The sequence below is a fragment of the Lepisma saccharinum genome, chromosome 9, assembly GCF_977018435.1.
Source record: "Lepisma saccharinum chromosome 9, izLepSacc3.1, whole genome shotgun sequence".
Taxonomy (NCBI): Eukaryota; Metazoa; Arthropoda; class Insecta; order Zygentoma; family Lepismatidae; genus Lepisma; species Lepisma saccharinum.
In genome coordinates this window covers 73,284,781-73,298,514 of record NC_139237.1, presented here as the reverse complement: position 1 = coordinate 73,298,514, position 13,734 = coordinate 73,284,781, and the positions used below count along the sequence as shown (strand labels likewise).

The following is a 13,734-nucleotide window of genomic DNA, read 5'->3' as shown; positions in this document are numbered from 1 at the left end:
ACATTGTAACGAGAAAAAATAGATCCAAATAATATAGTTAACCCAACCAATAACTCCATACATACTCCAACAACATTCTGTATTACATAAATAAATAATTCAATGTGTGAAACAATGCATGCTAACAGAAACATGCCTGGTGAACATAACTGTTAACATTGATACCTGTCAGCATTCGTAAAACAAATAAATATAGTTAAGTCATTACACACAGGACTCATAAAAAGGATACAAAAGATAATGACGAAACACATACTTGGTTCATAGTTGCAGAAGTCCATGCCACATGCATACTGCAACACAAGCTGAACAAAGCATTCACCATATCACTTACCATGGATATCCGTTTGAGAGCTATTGCAGACACCAAACATGTTTACAATGTTTATCTCGTCTCAAAAATATGAGGTCGCAGGTGATGTGCAAGCCTCAACTACTGGAACTGACCAGTGACAATTTTACTCCTATTAGCAGCAGCACCTGCACGCAATTCAAGTAAGTCAAGCTTAGTACATCCACATAAAGCAAAGTCCACATCATAGCAGCATGAAAGATAGGCGAGTACAAAGAGAAACCCTCACAATTAATTAAAGGTTAATGTGTAGTGTGTGTGTTTAAACACTGGTTTTGTGGTAATGAGCCAGTTTTAAAATTACCACACCTTGCACCGTTACAGACAAAAAGACAAATGTATTTGGTCTAGGAATTAATTCGTGCGCCTGGACAAGAGATGGCGTAACGAGTGTATCGTCCCACAGTTCCGTGTAGCCACACATGCGTTGAAAACTCCTGTCAGTGCACATCGTTCGTAGTATAGGGCAGTTGATTGACGCGTCAACAACAGCATTTTGTAGTCAACTGAACATGGCACAGTTCGTGCCAGATAAAGTGTTTTTGTGGGGTGTTCTGCTTCATTACTTTAACATGCAGAAAAGTGCTAACGAAAGTCATCGTATTTTGGTGGAAGTGTATGGTGACCATGCGCTAGCTGAGCGAACGTGTCAGAAGTGGTTTGCACGGTTTAGAAGTGTTGATTTCGGCCTGGAAGACCAAGAGCGACCTGGACAGCCAAAAAAAATTTGAAGACGAAGAATTGAGAGCATTGCTTGATCAGGATTCATGTCAAATGCAGGAAGAACTTGCAGAAGCATTAGGCGTTGATCAAACAACAGTTTCCAAACGCCTCAAAGCCATGGGAATGATTCAAAAGATGTCACATTGGGTTCCACATGAATTGAAAGACAGAGACATTGAAAGACAAAAAACCATTTGCGAATTGCTGCTTCAAAGACAGAAAAGAAAGGGGTTTTTGCATCTCATTGTTACTGGCGATGAGAAGTGGATCCATTACGAGAACCCGAAACGAAAAAAGGCCTGGGTGAAGCTAGGTGAACCAGGTCCATCACAACCGAAATGAGATATTCACTGTGCAAGGGTTATGCTGTGCATATGGTGGGATATGAAAGGTGTGGTGTACTATGAGCTGCTGCAACCGGGTGAAACTATTAATGGAGAACATTATCGACGACAATTAATGCGTTTGAAGCAAGCTCTGGCCAGGAAATGACCAGAATGGGAGAACAGACATGATAAACTTATTTTTCAACATGATAACGCTCGCCCACATGTCGCAAAACCGGTCAAAACCTATTTAGAAAATGTCGGATGGGAAGTTTTACCCCACCTGCCGTATTCACCAGACTTTGCTCCTTTGGACTACTACTTGTTCGATTGCATGAATAACGATTTGATTGGACAGCGGTTCACTTCTTCAGAAGATATCGAAAAATGGGTCTCTGACTGGATCGCTTCAAAGGATGAGGATTTCTTTCGCCACGGAATCCGTAACTTGCCTGACAGATGGGCGAAAGTGGTGGCTCGCGATGGACAATATTTTTCTTAAGGTATTTATGTATTTTGTGTTTGAACTACAGCTTCAATGTGTGCTTAACAACTGCACGAATTAATTCCTAGACCAAATAGTTGTCTAGTTTAAAATGTCAACTTTAATGGACTTGATTGGTTTACTTTTACCTGAAAATTATATTTTAACCATGAATATACATTACATTATTATTATATTAAACCAGTGTTTATGTAAAGTTATAAAATAATCTATTGTAAATCTAACATATTAAAAAGAAGAAATTTTGGCTTTCAATTGGTAAATTGTGTCTGCATCTAACTTTGAGTTTAAGCAAATCAGAATTGCATCTGATAAGTATGTGGTATGTATAGTTAAAACCTTTCCAATTCAATTCATATACATGGATTCTCTTCAGTATAAATTTGTAACTCCTGCCTTTCCCATTACATGGCTGCAGGTGTTGCCAAGTGCTGCCATCTTTAGAGACATGAAGAGACTTATAGTATGTGAATTAAACATTAAGGTTAGATTCATGCATACCACAGATGGAACAAAATTTAGCAAATGTAATTATGACTATGAAAGTTTGAAGAATTTGACAGATATAGGATGTGCAGTTAAGATATTGTGCAAGAGAGTGAACACAGAACATAATCTACTGTGAATAACCTATTCATGTGTCAACACAAAGTTACGTGTGATTGGAAAACCGTGATTGATTATATTCATATACTGTAGCATCGTGCTATACACTGAGTGCAGTGGCAAAACATACGCACACAGAATTGTGCAACATATACATTCAGTTACCTGTATAACCTTACAATATCCCTTTCTTATGTTCAGTGCTGGAAAAGAAAAATAAATGTATCTTAGTTATGAAGTGAAAGCAAATTATAATAAGTAGAATTTATTATAAATAGAACTTAAATGTACTACCAGGAGATCTCATACATATACCTTTTTTTGTGCAACTGTGCTTTGCTAAATGTTTACGTACTCGGTTGTTGGTTATACCACAAGTGTAAGAAATGGGCGATTGTAGTAGCATGCTATGGAATTTGTAAGGGAGAATATGATTGAAAATTGAGAAAATATGATTATGGGTATATGTAAAGAATGTTTTTCAATAATGGAAAATGAATATCAGTCAAAATATATATACAGGGTGCTCGGAAATTCCCCTTACAAACTCCTAGGGCAAGTAGAGGGGACTGCGTAGACAATATTTGGAATAGGAACACATGTCCGGAAACGTACCGTTTCCGTGCTACAACCATGACAATGTGTCGGATGTGCCTGTGTTGGTATGCAACCGGGTAGGCAGTACATGACGTCGGAAGATCACCTGATGACCTAAAGTGTAATAATTTATTACAACCATGTCAATGAGGTGTTACGTAAGGTACAGAAGTGAATGACGTGTGACTCAGTCCATAATACAAACCAATTTATTTGGTAACAATGCCAAGGGAACAAAAAAGAAACGTACTATTCATTGATCAACACCTGTGTCGACAGTGGAACGCAAACATTTGTAGACGTCACGTGCCATCAGCTGATCTTCTGACGTCATGTACTGCCTACCCGGTTGCATACCAACACAGGCACATCCGACACATTGTCATGGTTGTAGCATGGAAACGGTACGTCTCCGGACATGGGTTCCTATTGCAAATATTGTCTACGCAGTTCCCTCTACTAGCCCTAGGAGTTTGTAAGGGGAATTTCCGAGCACCCTGTATATGTACAATTTTCAAATATAATTTGATTTCAGTTATAGAAATTTACTTAAATTATTATGAGAGATTGATAATATCTGATGCAGGGTCATCACAAGAATGTGATGAATTCCAATTGAAGCAGTTTGTTTTTTTAGGGTAGGGCCCACTATTTTGGGGAAAAAATACCTTGTTTGCCCTTTTATGGAAAAAAATCTGCAGACAAAAATAATTGAACCTTGATAAGATAATAAATAATGCAACATAAAAATCTATTCATGTAGTTTTGTGGACCAATTCTATCTTCTTACTATATGGAGGATCGATTGAATTTTATGATTTTTTTGTTATTTAATTTTAGTTTCTACCTGTGGGTTAATTGCAATGATAAGAATGAGTGGATAGATTAATGAAATGGTCAAGGAAATCACAAAAATGTCCCATGCCTTACGCCCTTACCCAGGATTCGAAACCAGAATCCCTGACTTTGTAAGGTTCAAATTCCAATGCCAAGTAGTGAATATTTTTCTATTATTGACTCTGTTAGATAAATTTCTAGCTACAGCTGCTCCAATTATAATTAAATGTAACATTTACACTATTACTACATTGCCTATGACTTGTAAATTAATCACACACACCCCCTAATCAACATCCCCTAATTTTTTTCAGAAAGACACAATTTATGGTCATTTTGGCTTTACATTTATCCTTACACTCCTAAATACTATTCACACCCCTTCCCCCCAGTTGTAAAATTCTAGATAAACGCCAACCTCTTGCGATTCAGACAGGGAAGCTGATTTAGATTCCACATAAAAGGAAATTCAGTCCCTAGTGTATGTGTGTAAAACTACTTTATTTTTTATTACAATTAATTCTTCCGTAAAATTTTGGCTGTAGAAAATAATTTAGGGAAGAATTTAGAACAAAGGAAAATATATTTCTTGCTTGTTTGTTCGTTTTTAAGTCCATTTTATGCAAAGAAATGCTAATCGGAACTGGACCTACAGTTTAAAGTGGGATCCGAACCACTATGTCCCTCAACCAGGTAATGAACCCGCAATCTTTTGATTAAAAGGCGACGACGTTATCACTCCACCATTGGGGACCCAAAAGGAAGGAATGTGGTGTCTTTTGGGGATGCATACCTGACCCCATCCCTTTCTGACATCTAATTTTTAAACTTGAATGAACTTACTATACCGCGTTTGTTAGAACCTGTCCCGTTTCCCGCTCTAGGGAGCGCTCGACAGTTTCGGTGCCAATGAGAAACGAGGAAAAAATCGTCTGCTGGACAGCGAGGAGCGAATGGAAGCCAGAAGAGAGGCGCTTACGTAGACGATGTTGCCACGTTGTGTATTTTAATTGGCTGCCTGGCTTTGACTTTCTCCAGCACCGAGAAAAGCCAACCATCAGCTAGCGCGGGAACCGGGACAGGTTGTAACAAAGGTGGAAAGGTGAAGAAAGAACCATAACCACACCATCTTGCAGTAGGGCTGTTCACTGCCAAACTAGAGTTTCTCTCCGAAATAGATGGCAAAACTGCGTTTCGTAAGCTTTTTAGAGAATGTAGCATTCATAAGTTTCTGAAAATGACATATTTATGGATGGACAAATAACGTTTTTGAGATCTCCCCTAAATTCCTCACGAGGGCCATACATTTATTGGAAATTGTCGCTGCTCTGAAAAATAATATATTAAAGCATAATGAGTGCCCAAAGAGAAAGGGGGTTGATGGGGGGGGGCTTAACCATTAATTTATCGAATAACTTTTCCATCTAGAGGGTGCAAGTTCGAATTTATGGAGTATGAAGGTAAATCTAGAGCCTAAATGATCATAAATAGGACCTTTATGAATTTTTTTGGAGGGTGTGTTACTCTTAGGACATTCGAATAAATCATTGGTCCCTTCTTGGCTCAGGGTTCCTACCATAAAAGAACTTAAAACGTAGAACGATATGACAAAATGGAATGAATACTAAACAAAGTCATACTTGCATACCGAAAAATAACTTTGAAGAATAAACATTTTTCTATTTTTTGTTGTTGCTTTATCTACTCAAACAAGTCTTCCTCGAGACCGAAAAGATTGATTGATCGATTGATTTAGTTTATTTTACTTCACTTTTCTGCCACGTTTTGCTAATCACGAAGACGAGGATGAGTGATGATATGATGAAATCGATAAATGGACACACCATGTTCAGGCCGGGATTCGAACACGGGACCCCCTGATGAAACGAGAATGAGGGTGGAGTTCAGATATCGAGACGACACCGAGCACGAACAACTCGCCATGATGCCGAAAACGAGACAAATTTTGTCTTGCCTCAGTATCAGGGCTCGAAATGGACCGGAGCGGACCGGAATGGCGTTCCGGTTCATGAATGTCTGGAACCTTCTCGTTCCGTCTCGTCAAAAATGGCAACGGACCGTTCCGTTACGTTTAATATATTACATGTTCACTACATTTTCCTTTTCAATGTGAATTAACTTGTTCTGACAGAGCTCCTGCACAAGATCTTTACACAAATTCGGATACTCATTTCTGTGGTTATTCTTTTTTCTTTCACACTTTCGTATTTTATATTTTTCCTTATTAACCTAATGCTATAAATTAGGCTGGGCATCCTAAATGAAACTCGCGCCAAATCGTTCTTGCGACTTGCTTTTTGTATTTCTGACACTAGGCTGAGCAAAAATAGGGTTAGTCAAAATTGTGTTAACACTAATGGATTGTGAATACATGGTTTGTTCCATTTAATTGTTTATATACATTTTGACTAACCCTGTATATTGTTGACGTTCAAGATCAATGCATTTTAAGAACTAAAAGGTCCATCGATAACATTACTCGACTTCACTTTCATATCGTATAAAGTCTAAAAGGGGGATCGTTGATGGGCTATGACAGCCTTTAGCCACTCGCTTGCTAAGCGGAACGTAATGTATTCTAAGTTAGGATATAGTTCTTTATGTAAGAAAGCGTCGAATAACATGGAAGCCCTGGGGAGTAAAGGCGGTCAGGGGCGTGATTCTGATCACATCACCCCCAGTCACGACCGGATCAAGAAAGTGTGGGGCGTTACCCCCACACCCCCTATACGCCTTCATGGCGTGGTGCTATGCACAGGGGAGCACTTTACCTTTACCTTTTTTTATGTAAGAAAACAACACTTCTCGCTTCCAACACAGATATCTGGGTGTCAGAAGCAATAGTGTTCTCATTTGCACTATTCATCAGTTATGCTACTGCTTCCAGTGCTTCTGCATCTCTCCTAGGTATGTGGCATGTATATTTAAACACAATAGCACTAGGTTTTGGTACAAGCTACTATATTTTTCCCTTATGGAAGTCTTCTGCTTGTACAACCAGCCACTGTAACTGATGGTGCCTTCCTGTACGACAGTGCTGGTTTTATTTCAGGATCCAAATGGTGGACTGGTCACCAAAGCTAATTGTACCTCTGATGAATGACTCAGGGGTCCTTGCACGTTATGGCTTTTCCCATACTGACGCTATTTGGCTTTCAGACTTTTTAAGTGATGTGAACATAGAGAAAACAAATATAAAATAGCTGCAGAATTATGCCTAATGCCGAATACTGTTCACAGTACAAAATACAAGAGTAATATTTTAAGAAGTTCTTTTTCAATGCTTCAGCGGGACCATTTTTATAACGTGATTAGCTTATTTATTTATGATGCCCGGGTCCTAGGTTCGATTCACGTCTGCGGCGTGATACGATATGAAATTGACGAATAGGTGTCACATGTCACTGCTTAGCTCACGTGAGTTTCTAACTTCTTAATCTGCGATTTGACTGTCGATTGCAAAGATTTCCGTGTGTTTAAATTTTAAAAAGGGAAGTAAATGACAGGTGTCCAATTTATTTTATATTATTTGATAACACAACACATCATTAGTAGTTGTTAATCTCGTCACAGATACACAAGAAAAAAGAAAGACAACAAACGAAAAGTAAAGCGTTCCGTTTCGTGAAAATTTCCATTTCGAGCCCCGCTCAGTATAATCCGAAATGTAAATTCCATGTCGTTTTCCTCTTGTAATAAACATGACTGCTTCTCTTCCATTAACTATTTATATACATAAAAAAGAGTAAAAGCGAGGCTTCGAGACACAGACTAATTGCAATTTCCTTTTCTCGGCTTCTCAAAGCTAACGGAAGGAAGTAAAGAAACTCGTTAGGAGAGTGATCACGACGTTCAGTGAACCACTCTGCTTCTTGGTTACTTGAACCCTTGAACCGTCCTCCTGTTTGTAGAAGAGAGGTATTCGCTAACAGCCCCCCCCCACCCCCTTCGCCACTTCGGAAAGAAAAGCAATTGTTACGAAACTTTCAAAAAAACAGTCTTCGGAGACGAAATTTGAGAAAGGTCGAAGTTCGTTCGGAAGGCTACAAGAAAGTAGAATTTCAGTCTTTGGAGCGACTGCATTCAATGAACCTTTGCAGCATTCATGAACAGAAACTCCACGTCACCAAAATTGATCTCACTTGAATCCTCATCTAAACTTAATGAAAATATCAGCCTTGTCACATTCATGGGGCGAGAGACTTGCTCCTCTAAGCACTGGCAGATTAAACTTCTCACGTCGGGGGCGGGTGAGCTACCAAAAGGTCATTCAGGTGGGTGATTGTTTAAAGATGAAGGTAATCGGGCGTGTCTTATTTTTAAACGTTTAAGGATGGGGCGTAGGAGTGAATTTAAAATGTCACCGCCCTAGGCCAATAGAAAAATTCTTCTCACAATCCTTCTGCGAAAACCTTATGCTACATTATTAGTTTGGGCATTCATTTCCCCTACGCTCTCCTTAACTAATTATAATTACAGCTCTAAATGGGTCTTATATGTATAATTTCTTTTGCAACAATCTTATGTGATCTTTAGAATTAGTGCATCGTTGTTTCAGAGTCATTTTTATAATGACTTCCACTCAAATGTGCCTGATAGCTACTTATCCGCTTCATATATATGTGTATTTTTTACAAAATACATGTAATATTTTTTGACGATCAAAGCTTTCACTAAAAGCAGTTATTTTCCCCTGGCTTCTTACTATTTAGACTGCTAACACATTACCAGGGATGCACTACGAAGAAGTGAGGTTGAGTTTTTGGTGCTCTCTCAGAGGTCACCGCTTGCACCCATTTTAGTTTTTGTTTCTTTGTCTTAGTCTCTCTCTCTCTCTCTCTCTCTCTCTCTCTCTCTCTCTCCCTCCCTCCCTCTTTCTGCTTACACCCTTTTCCATTATCCCTTCCCTCTCTTTTCCTACACTTCTGTCGCAGTATATTAGCTCTCGTCTCTTCATTAGATTCATTAATGATGAGGACTTCCAACAGCGGCGGCACCAGGATTTATCATCTAGGGGTGCTAGTAGGCACCTGTGATAGTATGCAAATGAAACTGAAGATTTAACTTGATTTTTGTTATTTAGCGTCGCTTTTCTTACAAGTTTGGCTAATCGCGACGATGAAAATGAGTGATGATATGATGAAATTAATGAAGGGACTCTCGCAGAGAACATCCATGCCCAGGCCGGGATTCGAACATGGAACCCCTGGCGTCGTAGCGCGCATTGTTAAACACTCCATCGCGGAAGTCGGCAATGAAACTGAAAAATGCAAGTGACTTGCTTCATTTTTCTTTAATTTAGCATAATAACAAATCGTTTCGAGATTTGAAAGGAGGCCGATGACATCTTCCTTCTTAGCACTATCCTCAACAACGAACGATAACATTTCTTCAAGATCTTTGGGTATCTTCGTAACAGTCTTTGAAAAAGTCTGAAATGGTACGTTTACTAGACATGTTGTGTAGAACAAATAGAAGTACTAACAAGAAAAACTACCAGTCACGATACAACTTGCGATAAATAATTTCCCGAGGACGACTTGTTGATTGAAAGGAAGTACGACTTGAAGAAAAGAGGAAGAACAAGTAGATGGAAAATAAAACAGTTTATGAACAAACAAACAAGAGAAACTCGCACTGGTCTATAGGCAAGATCCAAAAACACAAACAGACCACTTAAAGAAATAATTGTTAACAACAATGTTGACGAAAGAAAAACAACGTCAGAATATTATGGATTTATAGAGACTGCCGCCTGTGCAGTAAAGTAAATGCGGCTTCTCTTTCAGAGTAAGATCAATGTTTGCCTGTTGTATACAACAACAGAGATCTCACTTCAACACATAAAAATGGGACTCTCAATATGACATGACATAATATGATATTGTATGAGTTAGTGTTTTCGGGTGAACTGAACATAGGTTTTGAAGAGGTGGTGCGAAAGAAAATTAGGAGTGCGCACGCACCTCTTCGCACCCCTCTGGCGCCGCCCCTGACTTCCAAGCATACTGTGTGTATTACGAATTAGCTTAGTAAACTTTCAAGTTAAACGTGGAAGCTATGTGTATTTTAACTTGTTTTTAAAATACAGTGAACCTGAATCACAGCAGCAGTAGCGTGCCCAGGATTTTTGCAAGGGGCGCTATGCCTTATTTTTAAGTGGTCTGGCTCTTCACACTTTCCAGAGGGATATAACACCCAGCAACCATGGACGTCCGCAGGATTTTTTCCAGGGAGGGGCAAGGAAGGTACTTTTTTCCAGGGGGGCAAACAAGGCACATTTTCTCCAAAAATAGTGTTGTTCCCTAAAAAAAACATTGCTTAAATTTGAATTTATGATGTTCATGCAATAATTAACACATATTATTGTGGCTAAAATGAAATTATGTGTGTGAAATACATAATTTTTGGTTGACTTCCATTTTCCAGGGGGGGGGCATGGCCCCCCCTTGCCCCCCTTCCGGACGCCCATGCCAGCAACCCCCCTTGGGTACGCCACTGTCCAGTAGTAAGGTATTTCCTCGCATGACCGAACCTCCCTGGTATATAAAGAATGGTAAGAAACAAATCAATGATGGTATTGATAGTTTTCCTTATAGCTATCAATACACGCACGAAATATCATTAATATCGAATCATAGAAAAAACAATAGAGTCCAAACCTACTCTTCCATGTAAATTACTTCTTGGAATTTTTCGCTCCAAGCCAGAAAATCGTAAAAAAAATCGTGCAAAAAATAATAGTCCATTGCAGGGCAAGTTTTTACAACACAGGTGCGATATTCGACCACGTTTCAATGACGTCACATGGCGGACTTTGAAGAATAATTGTGATTTTAACAGTTTTATTAAATTAATTCACTACGCAGACGTTAGAGTGTGCTAATTTATGGAGTCATCGAACGTACGCCACATCTAAACTTTAGAGCAGGAGAAAATCCCCGATCAACCAACCTGTATGTATCCACCTTGGCCTCTCGACATACGAAGGCAGATTTCTTCTAAAATCCTTGAATGGGAATTTTGCTTTCATTATTCTTGACCAAGACCTTTGCACTGCATATTTCTATGAAGGCAATTATATTAAAATAGTTTATTTTTAATTTAAAAAGTATTTATATTACTTTTCAGTATAGGATTAAAAGAGAAGTATTGACGAGGCGGGTTGTGGGGGGGGGGGGGTTATCAAGGATAATTCCCTCTAATTTTCTGTATTTCCCTTGCTCTTGCATCAATAGATCATATCTTAAAGTTGTAGTCGCGATCACAAAAAATTGCATTTATCTCAAGAACTATTTAATTATAGGTAAATTAATGTTATATTTTAGCACTGCAAATATATATATACCGTATGCCTCCAGTGCTTTTTTTGCTTTTGGAAGATCTAATCCACTGAGTATTTCCCCTGCCAAGATAATGCGTTTATAATACATATCCCCTCATTTAGAAGTGGAAGTTTGGAATAAATACATGTGTTACGGAATAATAATAAAAGTCATGGTCCGTGATAGATGTATTAAAATAATATCTCAACTCATTATCCGAAAAAACGGGCACCACCTCCGATTGTATTTTCAATTAAAAGCACTGAAATTAGTCTACTATGGAATACTGACATTTAAATTCAATTAACATTTCTTGACTCTTTTCTATGAGAATCTACCTAGGTACAGTGGGGTCCAATAGTATTGCTCGGCAAATTGTCCGTGACTATTTTCATTAAATTTTCTCTTACATCCCATGTGTTTTTAAGCAATGGATTTTTATGTATGCTGGTGCAGGAGTTGTCAACAGCTTGTTTTGAGTTTTCTTTTAATTCTTGAAGCTCTTATTGGGTCAAATAAAGTACACGAACATGGTGATGGACAATTTGCACGGTAATACTCATGGATCCCACTATACATAAATCGTCACCCTAACGTTGTAGTATTTGCATGACCATGCAAGAATCGACCATGAATTTATTTGTATTAAATTTATTCATATTATAAATATATATAATTATAATATTGAAATAAGTAATACCTCCACAGAGAATCGAACCAAGAACACTTGATTGCATGGAAATGTCCTGAACATCGGAATGGATTTTAGTTTAACGTAGTAGGTTGCAAACACTGTTGTGTTTTGAGGTTTGTTGGCATGGAAACGATCCCTCAAAGACAAAAATGTTGCCAAGAAAAGTATGGATATATATCATTTTTATGTGTTGTTTATATTACCTCCCTTGTCTACATACGCACATTTTAGATTATTAGCAGCGTATTATGAACTTTTGGAATCAATGAGATAAACACATCAGGAATCGAATTTAAGACTACGCTAAATACTCCGCCACAGAGGCCAGCATATATGTTTAATTGGAGTTTTCCTTGTGATAAATGGATCTCGATTCGATTTCCAGTGAAAGCACAGTGTAATGGTTCGGATCCTACTTTCAAATGATGGAGCCCGACCCTGTGGCCGAGTGGTTAGCACATCGCGCTGCGACGCCAAGGGTCCCGGGTTCGAATCCCGGTCGGGCTTTGTTGTATGTGAATGTCCATTCATCAATTTCATCATTTCATCCCCCATGTTCGCAAATTAGCCAAGAGGCACAAAAAGCGAAGTAAAATAAACTAAATCAATCAATCAATCAACTCACGAAGTTGATTTAGTGGGAGTTTCAATCTAGCGAAATAACAGTAAAGTTCTTGCGAAATATTTCTTTGTCGGTAAAAAAGCGAAATACACCGCTATTGGCAAAAATCAAATATCATATGAAGTCAATGAAATATGAATGACAATTGCTGTTAATAAATTTGTCAGTATTTTCTATTCTTTGTCTGACGTAAGAAAGAAGTCGATGTACACAAATACATGTGGCTTCTGAGAAATCCTATTGGTTGTTCGAATGGCAGCTGCGTAGAATATACAGGGTGGGTCAAAAGTCGCAATACACCTAAATAAAAGAAGCCACTGTGGGGATAGGTGTCAGTGTGTGTTGGATATGCGTGTTGGGGATGGGGGAAAACTTTATGATGAGGTTGATCTTGACGGCCGCCATATTGAAGTCCGCCATCTTGGATTCAACTTCATTTTTTTTAAATGGGAAGGGGGTCGTGTGACACTTAATTTTAGGCTAGAATATTGTCAGGAATTAAATGGTGTTGTCCATTTTGACGTATCTTTATTCGTGTAGGAGTTGCAAAGGTTTTCTCTTCGTTGCAGGTTGACAGGACAACATGAAACTAAGCGACGCTGAACGGGTTGAGATCATCCTAATATCGGGGGAAAGAAGTTCTCGCACCATTGCAGCCGATTTCAACGCTCGCCATCCAGACCGACATCCAATTTCCCACGCCACAGTTGCATCACTGCTGTCCCGGTTCACTGCCACAGGGAGTGTGAAAGATACGCCACGGTCGGGGAGGCCAAGTTCATCAACAGATGAGGCGACAACCATCGCCGTGTTAGGTAGCTTCGCCCTCAGTCCCACAAGGAGTGTGCGTAGCATGTCTCATGTGACTGGTATTGGCAGATGCTCCATACGCCGGATCTTGAAGACACATCTTTTTCATCCATTCAAGCTGCAGTTATTACACCAGCTTTCTGAAGACGATCCTGACCGCCGGCATCAGTTTGCGGAATGGGCAACAGCACAGCTTGCAGATAACCCACAGTTCGCCCAGAATGTGCTCTTTACGGACGAAGCTAACTTTTACGTTAACGGGGAGGTTAACAAGCAGAACCTGCGTTATTGGTCAGACAGTAACCCACATTGGACT

The 13,734-nt window shown here is 39.0% G+C and overlaps 1 protein-coding gene across 2 annotated transcripts in view; it reads right to left on the bottom strand.

Annotated features, from left to right (window-relative positions):
* Positions 1-13,734, bottom strand: part of LOC145992140 (synaptosomal-associated protein 25-like) — a 55,561-nt gene that overhangs the window by 30,014 nt on the left and 11,813 nt on the right. The window contains exons 2-3 of one of the 2 annotated variants that reach the window (XM_083128406.1): positions 2,678-2,715; positions 335-480 (exon numbers count right to left, since the gene is read on the bottom strand). The gene's annotated coding sequence lies outside the window, so the exon portion shown is untranslated. The remainder of the gene's footprint in view (positions 1-334; positions 481-2,677; positions 2,716-13,734) is intronic. The other variant, XM_083128405.1, reaches the window with a different exon arrangement.